Below are 14,458 nucleotides of genomic sequence, written 5' to 3'. Positions count from 1 at the left end.
TTCTGGTCTATCCTCAACCTCCCCTCCTTCCCTGAGTTTTCTCTTTGATCTCAAGCTAAACATCAGAATCTGCCTTTTAAAAAGACTCGAGGTGCCTTTCATTTCCTCTCGGCTGCCTGAGGAGTAACACCTTCTGCATCTCACATGAAAAAATTTATTTCTCCCTAAAAATAACTTCGGCTTCAAATGCCCCCTGCAAAGAGGTTGAAATAATTTATCTTGAACTCTGAGAAGACAAAAGGAGGTAATTGCATGGATGAGACATTACCTGCGGCAGAGGAGGCAAGCACTGGAGTCATTATGGGTCCTGCCAAGGCAGTAACAGAGCATTTCCTGCTTCTGGCTTTGCAGAAGAGGCGAGGGTGTCCATGGTCTCCTGGGGGCCACTCACATCCCTTTTTTGGATTATGAACAGTCACCACAGCAACATGCCAGCCTAGATGTGCTCTGGTGGTTTCACTCTCCTGTGGGTCTCTCCTCCTGCTGTTAATGTTGCAAGAGCCCAGAGTGACAAGAGCTTAAACAATTAATTTCCTTTTTACTTAGCAAAATGTGAGCTAGTTTGGGAGGAATTGCATTTGATGTTTCAAATTAATAGATCGGTATATGATAATATAATAGGTCAAAAACAAAGGGGCTGAAGCGATAGTACAGGGCTTAGGGCATTTGCCTTGCACACGGCTGACTTGAGTGCAGTCCCCAGCATCCCATATGGTCCCCTGAGCACCACCAGGAGTCATTCCTGAGTGCAGAGCCAGGAAGAACCCCTGAGCATCACCAGGTGTGACCCAAAAAGTGGAAAAAAATTGGAACCAGTGGTGTGATGGAGCACTAAATGCACGAGGACCTTTTGGTAGCTTGCATATGGTAAATGCACGCTGTAAATTACATTTTGAAAACGTAATTAGTCAATTTGAACCGTCATTCTCTCTCTTGCTGAAAGAAGTCAAGAAGTCTAGAATGTTCACAGTAGCTCCATATCTGAAAAATAAATCAATATTGTTTCAATGCTCAAGTGTCCTCCCAAGACCTAAGTCAAGTGCAGACCATTTAAAGAATATTAGCTATTTTTTTGGTGATGGTAAGATGCAGAAACTGTTTAAAGCAAAACCATAAATGTTAGTACCATTGTAACTAGATTACTTAAACTATAATAGCAAAATCTTTGTCTCCTCAGTAAAAATGTAGTAAATAAAAGGTGCCCATATTAAAAAAAAATCTATGTATGAAATAATGTAACATACTTAACAGTAGATGTTGCACATTGGCTAGTCCTTATAATAGCATGCTCTTATTCTCTATGAAACTTATCAAAATGAATCTGCAAGCCTCCCCACTTCCTTTCTACCTGCCTTCCTAATCTTTCCCCTCAGTTCTTCCTTGATTCCTTTAGTTGACAGGTGGTAAAGGTTTAGTGAACATCTTACCACATACTGAAAACAATGATGCAAGCAATAGTTATATTTCCAGGCCAGCCCACAAAAACCTATAATAAACCTGAAATGCTACAGATTTCAGATAGTAATTTTTCTTGTTATTGTTCATTGCAAGTCATTTAGGCAAGCCATTTAACCTCTGCGGGCCTCAATTTCCTCTTCTATAAAATGAGGGGCTGACTGCAAGAATATCTACGACCCTCGCAGCCTCCGTGGTCTGTGGTGACATTTCTACTACATTATGAATTAGAATGTAGAATACGTTGAGAGACCAACCATCGCGTCTGGTACTATTTCAAGTTTCATTCTTTGAAATGTTATTGGTTTTGCTTCTTAGAAAATAGTTTACCAATTTGGCATTTCACTGCAATCTATTTCGTGGTTTTGGCTTGTCTTCTCTGAGGTTCTTTGTTGGTCTTGTTTTGTCTGGATGCTGCACCCTGACTTTATATGAAGGGATCACTTTTAGTGGGGTTCCCGGGGAAACACACTTGCTATCAGGGATTGAACCCAGTGACGGCATGCTCAGCACACCCCATACTGACTGTGCTATCTCGCCAATGCACTGTGTTGTTTTTTATTTTTAATAGAAAGACCTGTGAGTCCTTGGGGGGTGGGGGGGTCAGATGGTGCCAGGGTCTTCCACATGCTCGGCATGTGCTTTACTTGCGAAATCTCCTTGGCCTCTGTTGATACATAGCTATGGTGGGTTAGCTTTGGATAGAAAATCAGAAGGCTGCCAGTCTTTTCAGGTAAGCTCAAATTTAAGTCTCAGTGAAAAGAGCACAGAGCTCCTATAGCCATGACTTTCGAGTTTAGTCTGATTTCAATATCCCCTACAAGTCTGTGATCCACAGTCAAGTAACTTAGCATTGTGAACATTTGTCCTTTCATTTACTAGAGACACCGCTGTCTCATTGGGTTGTTGTTGCTTTCAAATGGGGAAGCAAATTCACATAGCTGGTATGAATTTAATATTTTGAAAGAAAATAATTAGATAAGTGATTAGGCCATGAAACACAATTACTACTGTCTTCCATAAGTTTGACTTTTCTTTTCAATTTGCACGTTGTTTGTCATGCAAACAACCCATTCTAATACCACTCTTAAATTAAATTTCCGTGCATGTGTTATTACCCAGACTTCCAGTTTTCTAAATATAACTTATATGTAACATTGCTTGAGATTAAGGTGTACAATATAGCAGTATGAAGCTATTACTGGAATAATGTAGGCTCATTCTTTCATAGCCTTTCAGAATTGCATTCAATAGTTTTGCTGAGAACACTTAAGATATACTCCCTTAGAAATTTCTACATATACAGCACAGTAATATTAATTATAGTCACCATGCTATCTATTGGATCCCGTAACTTATCTCTCTTCTAATTGGAAGTGTATTTCTTTAATCACAGTGAGTAGATAAAAATGGCTCATCATTATTTTTCATTAAGTCACCAGTGTATGCAAACCTGATGTTCAGTTTGAAGTTATGATTAATAAAAATGTTTCAGATTAAGTGAAATGATACTTTAACAAAATTAAGAGAAAAACTCTCTTTTTAGCACAAATTATCTAAGAATAGGTGTGCAAATTGATTCCTTCTCTACTTCTTTGATTTGATTCTCTGTCTGGGATAATGAAGAGTAGTAGAGTAAAAACCACATTGAAAGTAAGAAAAGACCTTTTGCCCTTTAATTGTGTCCTATGCAGAAAAAAACAACAAACAACGTTATTTTCCAATAGTACTATCAATTATGAAGACGTTATTTATTTTTGGTTCATGTGGAGCAGTAGTCAACTCAATATATAATTATATAGTCATTAAGATGTCTTTGACGGAGGGCAGATGAAAAAATTTAAAAGACTGAATATAAAGCACTCAAAATCAAGACAGAAAATTATAATTTCAGCCTGGAAGAATACTAGGAAATCTTCAACACTTACAAGTGATGGAGAGTCATATTTTCACTGAATACAAAGAGGCAAAGAGGCATGGAAAACACCGTTACAAACCATAACATAGGTGTCCAGCTATGGAAGTCAGTCACACATGTGACCTCATTTTATTATCAGAAAAATCAAACATCCAGCTTTCGGGTGAAAATGCCATCACTCAGAAAAGTGGAAACATAGCTAGTTGTTAAATTATTTAGATAAAATTTTAATAAGCTTTAAGTCTGTGATTTCTCCTTTGAGTCTGTTAGAGGAGGATGTGGGAAGAGGAGATAGTGAGTAGATATTAGCATAGAAAGGATTTTATAATAAAAATAGTGTATAAGATGATTGATTTCTGGGTTCAAGATTTTCAGACAAGTAAGTTAGTGAGCATCAAGGTGTACTTTAATCTTTATTTATATTCTAAGGAAATAAAATGAAACAAATTATTTTAAACATTGTAGAGCTCACAATCTGAGACTGCAAATAAAGTGCTAATAGAATATCACTAGCATATCATCGTGTATTGTGAAAATTTCCTCAGGATCTTTGTGGGAGACATTTGAATTCTACTTGGCAGACAAGGAAATAATTTACTGAAGGGATATTTGACATAAACCTTGAAGAATGAATGGCAATTTCAACAGATGTAGAAAGAAGGTGAACAACATAATAGAAAGTAAAAATATGAATCTAACAAGGGCACGATATTTTTGTGAGAAAGAAGAAAGAGCTCGATGACTGAAAAGTTTCTCAGAAGAATCACATTACCTGATTTAGGAAATGGGTGAGATAGTTGAAAGGCATGAGCTGAATTTGGGATATTTAGCTAGAGTTCCAAAATGAGTTTGGAGATAAGATGTAAACCTTCAGAGCCAGAGAGATGGCTCAATGGATTAAACACATTATTTGCATGTGGGAAGCCTGAGTTTGTTCCCTGAAATCACCTGGTCTCCAAGTACAGATGGAGTGCTTGATTGAGCACAGAGCCAAAAGCAGCAACTGGGCACTGCTGGGTGAGTCTTTCAAATACAAAATAAAAACAAAATATGTCAATTAATTATGGACCAAAAGTTTCTCCAGCACATAATCTACTTGCCTTGTATGGGGCTGACCCAGGTTCACTTCTTGACATTCCATGTGATCCCTCAACCTTTCCTTTCCAGGAGTGACCCCTGAGTACGCACCCAGGAGAAAGCCCAGAGCACAGCCTGTTTGATCCAAAACCCAACACAGTTAAATTCTAACAGAACAAGCTTATATTAAATTTATTTTTAATTCTGAGTAGCATTCAAGTGATGACATTTCCATCATCCTCGTCTTCAGAATGAAAGAGTAAAGTTTGTTCTTCATTGAAATAAGAACCAATTCAAAGAGGAGAACTAGAATGGCCTTTAGTTTTCCAGAAAAAAATTACCTAAACTGGTAAATCCACATACACAGAAGTAGAGATGGAAGAGTTGTTTTTAGAAATTAAATGTCATTCATTTATATAAGACAATGTAAAGAAAATTATAGATAGATAGGTAGATAGATAGTAGATTGTTGGGTGGGTGGGAGAGAATGCCACAAGGCTTTTGAATTCCAAATTGAAATAGGCTAATGGGAACTGAGTGTGGATGCCATGCTAATGTGTCAGTTGAAGACTTACCTCTCTGTTGGAGGGTGTTGACCATGACAGACCATACATGCTGCGCATGCTATTACCCTGACCATGAATACTATGCATAGGCATGTGTGGAGGCAGGCCTTATGGGGGAAATAAATATCCATATCTATCCTTAAATTTTGCCATTAATCTTAACGTCTGACAAATATAAAAATACAAAGTCTCAAACTAAAAATCAAAGTAATATGAAGTTAATATCAGCAGCCAAATATGTGATTAGAAATACAATTAATCAACTGAAAGTCATAAAAGGGTGTAAAAGTATTAACATGAGTGACCTAAAATAGAGAGGAAAGGAAATGGGTATTGAAATGATAATGACTTTGTTCTAAATTCCAAGTCTGTCTTTTTCATTAATCATATGACTTTGGGCAAGTGAGTGATTTAACCTCTTTGAACTAAATAATGATAATAATATACATATGACAAAGTGCCATTATGACAACGAACTACAGTATATTTAATATATTTCAAAATGCCTAGCAAGTGATCAATAGTTAATAGATATAGTTGCCATGATTGTAATGCGTGCACTAATCACTATTCACATGGCCAGATCAACACTGTTCTATTATACCTGATACTCTCCTAGACCCTGAAGGAAAAGGGTAATGGAAAAGAAACCATTGCCATGTTCTTATCATTGCCATTGCTGAGTTACACTAAGAAAGAACAACTATCAGCATATTTCTAGAACTTCATTGAGCCTGGAATGAGGAAGAGGAAGAAAAGGACCAGCAGATGGCATTTGGGTTGTGAGAGTCAAAGAGAGCAAAGAGTTAAGTTGGGAGGTAAGAGAGGTCACAAAGCAAGAGCTTTATCCATGATTCATTATTCTGCCCATTTTAATCAGTCCAGTCTCTGGTAAAACAGAGGATTCTGTCCTGTGTGATTCAGGGCTGTGGTAGGATGCTAAAACTTTGTTCTAAAAACACGATGGTCCAATGTAATAGTTTGTGAATGTTTGATGAATTAAATTAACTAAACACTTTGAGTATGTATGGCACAATCTCAATACAAGGTAAGGTAAAAAATAGATAATACGGTCTGAAAGTTATTTGGGAAGGAAAAGGGGTTGCAGTCTAAATTTTTCTCTAAAGCTTTAAGAGCTGAAATAAATATACATTAATGTCATAGCAATAACAACAATAATCACTGTCACTGTCATCCTGTTGCTCATCAATTTGCTCGAGCAGGCACCAGTATTGTCTCCATTGTGAGATTTGTTGTTACTGTTTTTGGCATATCGAATACGCCACAGGTAGCTTGCCAGGCTCTGCTGTGCAAGCAAGATACTCTTGGTAGCTTGCTGGGCTCTCCAAGAGGGGCGGAGGAATCGAACGGCGGGTCAGCTGCGTGCAAGGCAAACACCCTACTGCTTGTGCTATTGCTACAGCCCTAATAACAATAATGATAGGAAAATTTACTAGCAACCTCTGTTTGCACTTTGTTTTACTTTTCTTTTGAGGTCACACCCAGCGGTGCTGACTCTGAAATCAGGGATCACTCCTGTCTGGGCTCATCAGGACCTTACTGGGTATCGGGAAATGAACCAGGGTCTGCTCTGTGCAAGGCAAGCACCCTGCCCACTGTTCTATCTCTCTGTCCCAGCAATCTCTTTTGTTCCAAGCCCAGTTGATATATATTAGTTAAAATGTTACTTTCACAGCTGCAAACAAATTTTAAATCATCATCTTTTTATAATATTTTTTTCCTTCTTGGGTCATACTGGTGATTCACAGGGGCTATTCCTGGCTTTGCACTCAGTAATTACTCCTAGTGGTTCTCGAGGGACCATATGAGATTCTGGGATTGAACCAGGGTCAGCTGCATGCAAGTCAAATGCCCTACCTGCTATACTAGTGCTCCAGCCCCTTTTTTCTTTTCTTTTTTTTTAATCTTTATTTTAATGATTAGTAATAAATACTCATATATACAGACCTTCAACTCACAATGTTCACAACAAAGGTTTATAGTCATCTTAGAAATACTTCTTTGGATAAATATATACAATGGGAATTGTTTTTCAATGCAGTTCAAAAATATATATTTTACAAAAGAATTCTAGGTTTATTAAAGCCTGCAAAGAAATTTGCTTTTTTATGGACTCATAAAAAGGTGGTTACACCACCAGTAATTCAAAGTAGTGATGCCACGTACAATAGTTATTATTTTATACATAATTTCAGTCTAGCAATAATTAAATGATGTATCAAATTATTTAGTACTTTTGTGATGTATATCTAAAATGAATTGTCTTATATCATCGTCATCAAAACTTCACTTTCCTTTAGTAGCTAAAGCATTTTGTGAGAAGATTTCCAAAAGTCTGAGCGTGGGAGTACATTACAGATTTCTCTAATTCTCTCTTACATTTTATCATATCCTGGATATTCAGTACAAAGTTATTATATACAAAAACATGACTATCTTCCCACAGTGCAACCAATTCAAGATCATGTTTCAGCAATATTTACAAAATTTCTTTGTTCATTATATTATAATTGAAGAGAGCCAGATATGTTTTTTATAATTTTTCTTATAAAATTCAAGTCAGAACTTAGAAAAGAGTACACTTTCAAGTATGCCCATAGCATTATTATCAAAATTAAAGTTAATTTTTCCACGATCACATTATAAATATTAATATGCTCTTAGTTCACTTGGCGATGGTTACTTTCCGTAACTGTGTTACATCTTACCCGAGTAATAAGAAAGTAACTTGTCAGTGAAAGACTCTGTCTGACGCTCTATTGCTCGCTGAGGGGTCCTTCATCACTTACTCTGGCTCTGTGCTCAGGGATCACTCTTGCAGTGCCAGGGATCCAACCTGAATTGACCACATCCAAGGCAAGAGTTTTACTCACATAAGGGAAAGTTTTAGAAACAATGAATGTAAAGGAAGTCAATTAAAACTAATCACAGACTTCTTGGACCAAACACAGGATAACCTACTTGATTACAATTATAAATGTCACAACTAAATAATCCAAACAGTGTAAATGTATGTGATTTAAGAAATACCTAAGAAACTTTCTTTTGTTCCATAAAAATTCATGTACACAGATAAAATATAGTCAGCACATAAAAAGGTAAGATTTAATACAAAAAATGGAAATAGGGAGACTAGAAGAGTGACTGTATCAAAAAGAAAACAAAAAGTAATTAATTTCTCCAACTGTGGTGTGTCAGTGGTGGAATTTGGCTCCTTTAGGTATTTTCATTAGTAATTTTTCTTTTATATGTCCCAATGGAAATTTTGACAAAACAGTAATATCAGCACAGAGATCTTTGCATTTCTTTTGCATTTCCTCTCATCTACAGTGTGGGTTTTGCCACCTGAAGTTCCTTTGGTGAATACAGAGGAAAGGAAATGAATTCTGGAATGTGTCTAATAAAGCAAGAGAACACTGAGGGTTAGATATGATTCATTAAAGAAGAAAAGGAGCCAAATATATATTTATTTCTGAGAAAATAAGTGAAGAGAATGGAGAAAGGAAGTAAGAGATGACCTGATATTTGTTTGCAGAGTTCAAACTGATCAACTTAGAGATAAAGAGTCAAAACCACCTACCCAGATTTCTTCAAACCAAAGTTCAATCTATCACAAATCTCTGACACGTAGAATCTAGTACGAATTAATTAGTAACTATAAATAAATCTTAACCAAAAGTAATAAATATTTAATACTTATATCAAAAACAGTAACAAGAAGTATCACAATGGAGAAGTTACTGGTCCCCACTCGAGCAGATCGATGAGCAATGGGATGACAGTGATATAATTTGCTTGAGCGGGCACCAATAATGTCTCCATTCATCCCAGCCTTGAGATTTTAGCAGCCTCTCCTTACTTGTCTTTCCCAATGATTGGAGGCTCTTTCACGGTCAGAGGAATGAGACCTGTTATTGGTACTGTTTTTGACATATAGAATACACCACGGGGAGCTTGCCAGGCTCTGCCATGTCTGCGGGATACTCTCAATAGCTTGCTGGGCTCTCTGAGAGGTATATATATATTTATATATGTTATATATAAATATATATATTTATAAATGTATATAAATATATTTATAAATATATCTATTTCCCTCCATGATTTTATGGAAAATGGGTAGAGAGTGTTTTATGATGTGTTGTGTGGCCGCTTTGCAGCCACACAGTCCAGGAATATGTTCACTCATGTGTGAGGCTTATCTTGAGCGTGTGGAAAGTGGCCTGAAACATGGCCACGGTTGGGTAGTGGAGGTCCGCTGCCAGGGCTGGGTCCCTTGGGTCGGGGAGGGCTCTCACCGCCCCCCTCTGGGGAACCCCCAGTGGAAACAGCCTCTGGCAAGGAGTTCGGAGCTTATACACTTATAATAATAGTAGCACTGCACTGTACCACTGTCATCTGGTTGTTCATCATAGTAATTTGAATTATTTATTGACCTTCTGTTAAGCACTTTACATATACCATTGTGTGGTTTTCACTTTATAAACATGAAATAAATATTACCATTTATACATATAAATATTACCATTTGTACATATATAATTTGGAGATAACAGAATTTGACTTCTCTATTTCCTAATTCCTACTGTACATTATTATGTCATATAATACTAAAGGTAATCTATAAAGAATTCCATTTCTATGAAAATATTAAAAATATATGTTCACAGAAAAGGTAAGTATAACCCAAGCAGAATTACAAAGGATAGACAGATATATATATTAAAATTTGAAATAAAATCATATCAATTTGGTTGTTTGGCTTCATGTATTATATTCATGATTTTCAATAGATTTTTCAGTGTGGTATTGAGAAGTTTCCCTTCAATGTTCTTTGATGACACTGTCACTGTCACTGTCATCCCTTTGCTCATCGATTTGTTCAAGCGGGCACCAGTAATATCTCTCATTGAGAGACTTATTGTTACTGTTTTTGGTATATCCAATACACATGGGTAGCTTGCCAGGCTCTGCCATGCGGGCTCCATACTCTCGGTAGCTTTCCAGGCTCTCCGAGAGGGGCAGAGGAATCGAACACGGGTCATCTGAGTGAAAGGCGAATGCCCAACCGCTGTGCTATCGCTCCAGCCCATTGATGACACATTTACAATAATTTCCAAGTCTTCTTTGTTCCATTTAATTTTAGCAAAAAAACAAAATTCAAGATTAGAGAAATTTGAAGAAAGAGATAAGACTTGAACTGAGTACCTAGAAATGTAAGTAATTAATAGGGGGCTATTTTGGGTTTAATTTTTATAATGAATTAGTTATATGGAAGCAATTACTTTGTTGTTTTACTGTTTTCCATACATTCTGTAAATTTGGAGAGGTTGTTTGGGGGATCACACATGGTGGTTTTCATGGCTTATACCTGGTTTTTGTTTTAAGGGATCATTCTTGCTGGGGCTTGGGGGGATGATATGGGATGTTGGTGACTGAACTTGGGTCAGCCATACACGATTAGTGCCCTGTGCACTATTCTATTTCTTCATCCACTGTATGCTCTATATTTTTATTTCTCAATTTCTGTCTTCTTTAAGTAATGCATATTTTTTCCAAGTCATTTCTATTTCTTTCTCCTTTATTTTATATATATTTTTATTATATTCTTAATAGTGTCTTTGGGGTTGTGTTTAATATTGTATATTTATTTTAAAAAGGCCTAAGTTCAGTTGATAATAACAGCTTCAATAACAACATCAGCAAATTTTATCATATGTCGTTATATGTTTATTACTTTACTATCACAAACCACATAGTTATAAAATTCCACCTATATTACTATGTAATTATTTTATTTATTTAAATTTTCTATAATATTCAAAACAAAATAGGAGTTGAAGCTGAAAAATATAGGAATATTGACTTTATGTGTACCTACCTAGTTATCTTTACCAGAAAACTTTATCTCTCTGCATGGTATTAATTTATTGTCTTGTGCCTTTTACTTTATACCTGGAGAACATCTTAGAGACTTCCTCATAGGTATTTTTGCAATGACTCACCTAAGTTTTTGTTTATCTGTAAACATTTGAATTTTTTTTTCATTATCAAAGGATGTTTTTTAAAAGACCGAATAAAGAAATCTTGTTTGGCAGCATTTTCTTTCAGCTATTTAAACATGGCATTTCCCTACCTTCTGGGCACATGAGAAAATGGAAAATATGAGAAGTATGAGGATCAAGAAGTTTGAGAAGTCCTCGTGTGAACGCTCCTTCTGCATAACAAGTCAATTTTCTTTTCATGCTTTTAGAATTCTCTCTTCGTTTCTCAGTTTTGCTCTTGACTTTCGAAAGCTTGCATCTAATGGTTATTTTATGTAAGGTAAACTCCTGTATTTAATCCTTCTTACTTAGCTACCTAAATTTATCCTTCCAACATTTTTGGAGCTTTTGGTATAGACACTCATGTCTTTACTCAAATAGGAACATTTTAGTCATTTTTCTTTTTTGCGTCACACCCAGCAATGCACAGGGGTTACTCCTGGCACTCAGAAATTACTCCTGGCGGTGCTCAGGGGACCATATGGGATGCTGGCAAATGCCCTACCCGCTGTGCTATTGCTCCAGCCCCAGCCATTATTTAAATATTCTAGCGGTACTTTTTCTCTATATCTGTAATGCCCTGTTTGTATATGGTTTAAACCTCATAGTTTCCCAAGATCCCAAAGATTCTATTTTCTTTATCCTTTTTCTTTATCCTTTTTCTCTTTTTCCTTAATAGACTAGATATTTTTTCAGTAGTTTTCCCTTTGGGTTTTCTTATTTTCACCTCTGTCTTCTCAGAACTGCTTCTGAAGCCCTTGTTTTATCAGATTTTTTTTCAGTTATTAGACTTCTCAGCGTCAGAATTTATGTTTAGTAACTATATAATTCTTGTCTCTATTGATAACATTTGTTAAGTATATGCTATCCATCTTTTTTTCTTGGTTCCGTACTTTTGTTTTTCCTTAACTATTTGGACAAATTTGGGACACGAATCATTTCAAAATCTTTATCTATTAGTTCATTTTCTAGACTCCGCCAATAAGTTTCACTTTTTCTTTTAGTAGACCACACTTTTCTGTTTCCTTGTGAACCTTACATATATTTTTAAACTGAACATTTGGGAAAATGATGATGTGGTTCTTCTGATAGTCACCAGAGTGTTCAATTGATCCTCCTAGACGAGTTCAGATCTCATATTCCTTAGAGATTTTTTCCACATTCTTTTTGCGAATTCTCTACTCGTTGTTACTGTGGCTACTAATATCTCTGTTCCATTTTCTCAGCAACCACCCAGTGACATGAAAGATAGTTTCTTAAACATATGGTGCTTTAAGGGAAAGAAAAAAAAATCCCCTCTGGTCTCTGCAAGCTGGTCTTGAGCTGAGATACGCCTCCTTCAATGATTCGAGATACTGCACTCAAATATTGCCTGAAGGGCTTAGCGTAAGGTCTCTCCAGCTTTGGATGAGAATGCAGTTGGCCTGGCCATGTGAGTTGTCCTTGGTAACCCTTCAAAGCCATCATTTTCCCAAGCATCCTCTGCCACAGTCTTTGCTTTCTTGAGTAATGGGTCCATATGCCACTTAGCCCTTCCACCTTTCTTTCTCCAGATGGCTATGGATTGCATGTCTCTAAGGCCGCTGACAGATACTTTCTGGAAAGCTGTTCAAGTCCACTGGAGAGAGAAAAAGGGGAACGTTTTTGTAACAGCCCCTTGGAAAACCAAAAAGTAGGTTCAAATTCATTTCTAAAAGTTTTTAAACTGCCCTCATTTGTGGAGTACAAAGCAACAGAATGGGAGACTAACACCCAAGGATAGCAGAGATAAGGACCAGGAGGATTGCTCCACGACTTGGAAGCCAGCCTCACATGCTGGGAGGAAAGGCAGCTCAGATAGAGAAGGAATCACCAAGTAAAGGGTGCTTGGAGGGCTCGCTATGGAGGGGAGATGTGTGCTGAAAGTAGACTATAGACCGAGCATGATGGCCACTTAATACCTGTATTGCAAACCACAACACCCAAAAGGAGAGGGAGGGTACAAGGGAATACGCCTGCTGCAGAGGTGTGGAGGGGAGGGATGGGGGTGTTCAGAGGGATGCTAGAAACATTGGTGGTGGAGAATGGACACTGCTGGAGAGATGGGTACTCAATTATTGTCTGACTGAAACATAAGCACGAAAATGTGTAAGTCTGTAATTCTACCTCAAGGTGATTCACTGAAAAAAATAAAAAAAATTGAAAAAAATTGAAAAAAAAATTTTTAGAGTGAGCTTTGTGTTCTTATCACTGGCACCACAAAGATGCTCCAGGAATATGCACTGATATTCCTCCTCTCATTGCCAAATTTGAAAACAGGCAAGAGGAGGAGGTCGATGAAAGTGTTCCAATATGCTCCAACCAACTTTTTACAACAACATTTCTCTTTAGATGATCCCAAAGTCTTGCATTAGAATACAGTATCTATCATTTTTTCCAGTTAGTTTTTTTGCTAAGTATTTAATTAGAATACAGTATGTGTCATCTTTTTCTCAATTAGATTTTTGTTATAGTGGAAGGGTCAGTTCTTGGAGTATTCTGCACACCGTTTTCTATGATATTTCCCAAATATTCATTTTACTGGAATGCTTCAGAATTGTAAGGCTTTAGAAGCTTTAGGGAAAGCAGTCAATTCATATAAATTTTTAAAAATGATATCAAACTGACAAAAGAATCTCAAATTGACCTTCCACTTGTTGTTTCACCATCACAGGCGAGGTTTGCCTCCAGCTTCTATTGCAGGACTTACTCAAAAGGCAGGTAGAGCTCTAAATAAGAGGCAGGTCCCCCTCCCTACTGGGTGGGTTCCAACAGCCTCCATCCAGCCTGCACCATATTAGGGGCCCACATCAAAGCTTCTTCCTGACTTTTGCTCCACCATTCAAGATGGGCAGAGAAGATAGAGTCACCCCAGGGATATTTTTTCAGGGGAATTATGTAACATAGACTTAGCCCTGGCCCAGTAAAAATACTGGAAAACCAATGGGAGGGAAATGTAGAAGCCTACCAAGTTCAATGAGCAAAGACATAAACAGCAGTAAAACCACAGAAGGCGTCTTTAGTGACATGTAATGAGGACGATCAAGGAGTTCAAAGCAACGGTATCACAGGTAGTCCGCAAAGCACAGGGAAGTACGAGAGATGAAATGAAAAAGTGACTACTGTCAGAGGTGACAGAAATGAGGAACATGGTGGTGATATCAAAAGTCAGCAAGAAGCCCTGCAGAGCAGAATAACTGAAGCTGTGAAAATGATCAAAGAGCTCCAAGATGAGATGGAGGAAACAGCTAGGAAACAACAGAAGATGGGAAATGGTCTGAGAAGAAATGAACAACATCCCGGAGAACTCTGGGATGCATTCAAGAGGGAACAGCAAAGAATCGCTGAAGTCCCTGAAG

The sequence above is a fragment of the Sorex araneus genome, chromosome 2, assembly GCF_027595985.1.
Source record: "Sorex araneus isolate mSorAra2 chromosome 2, mSorAra2.pri, whole genome shotgun sequence".
In the NCBI taxonomy this organism is placed as follows: Eukaryota; Metazoa; Chordata; class Mammalia; order Eulipotyphla; family Soricidae; genus Sorex; species Sorex araneus.
Note: the sequence above shows the minus strand (reverse complement) of the source record.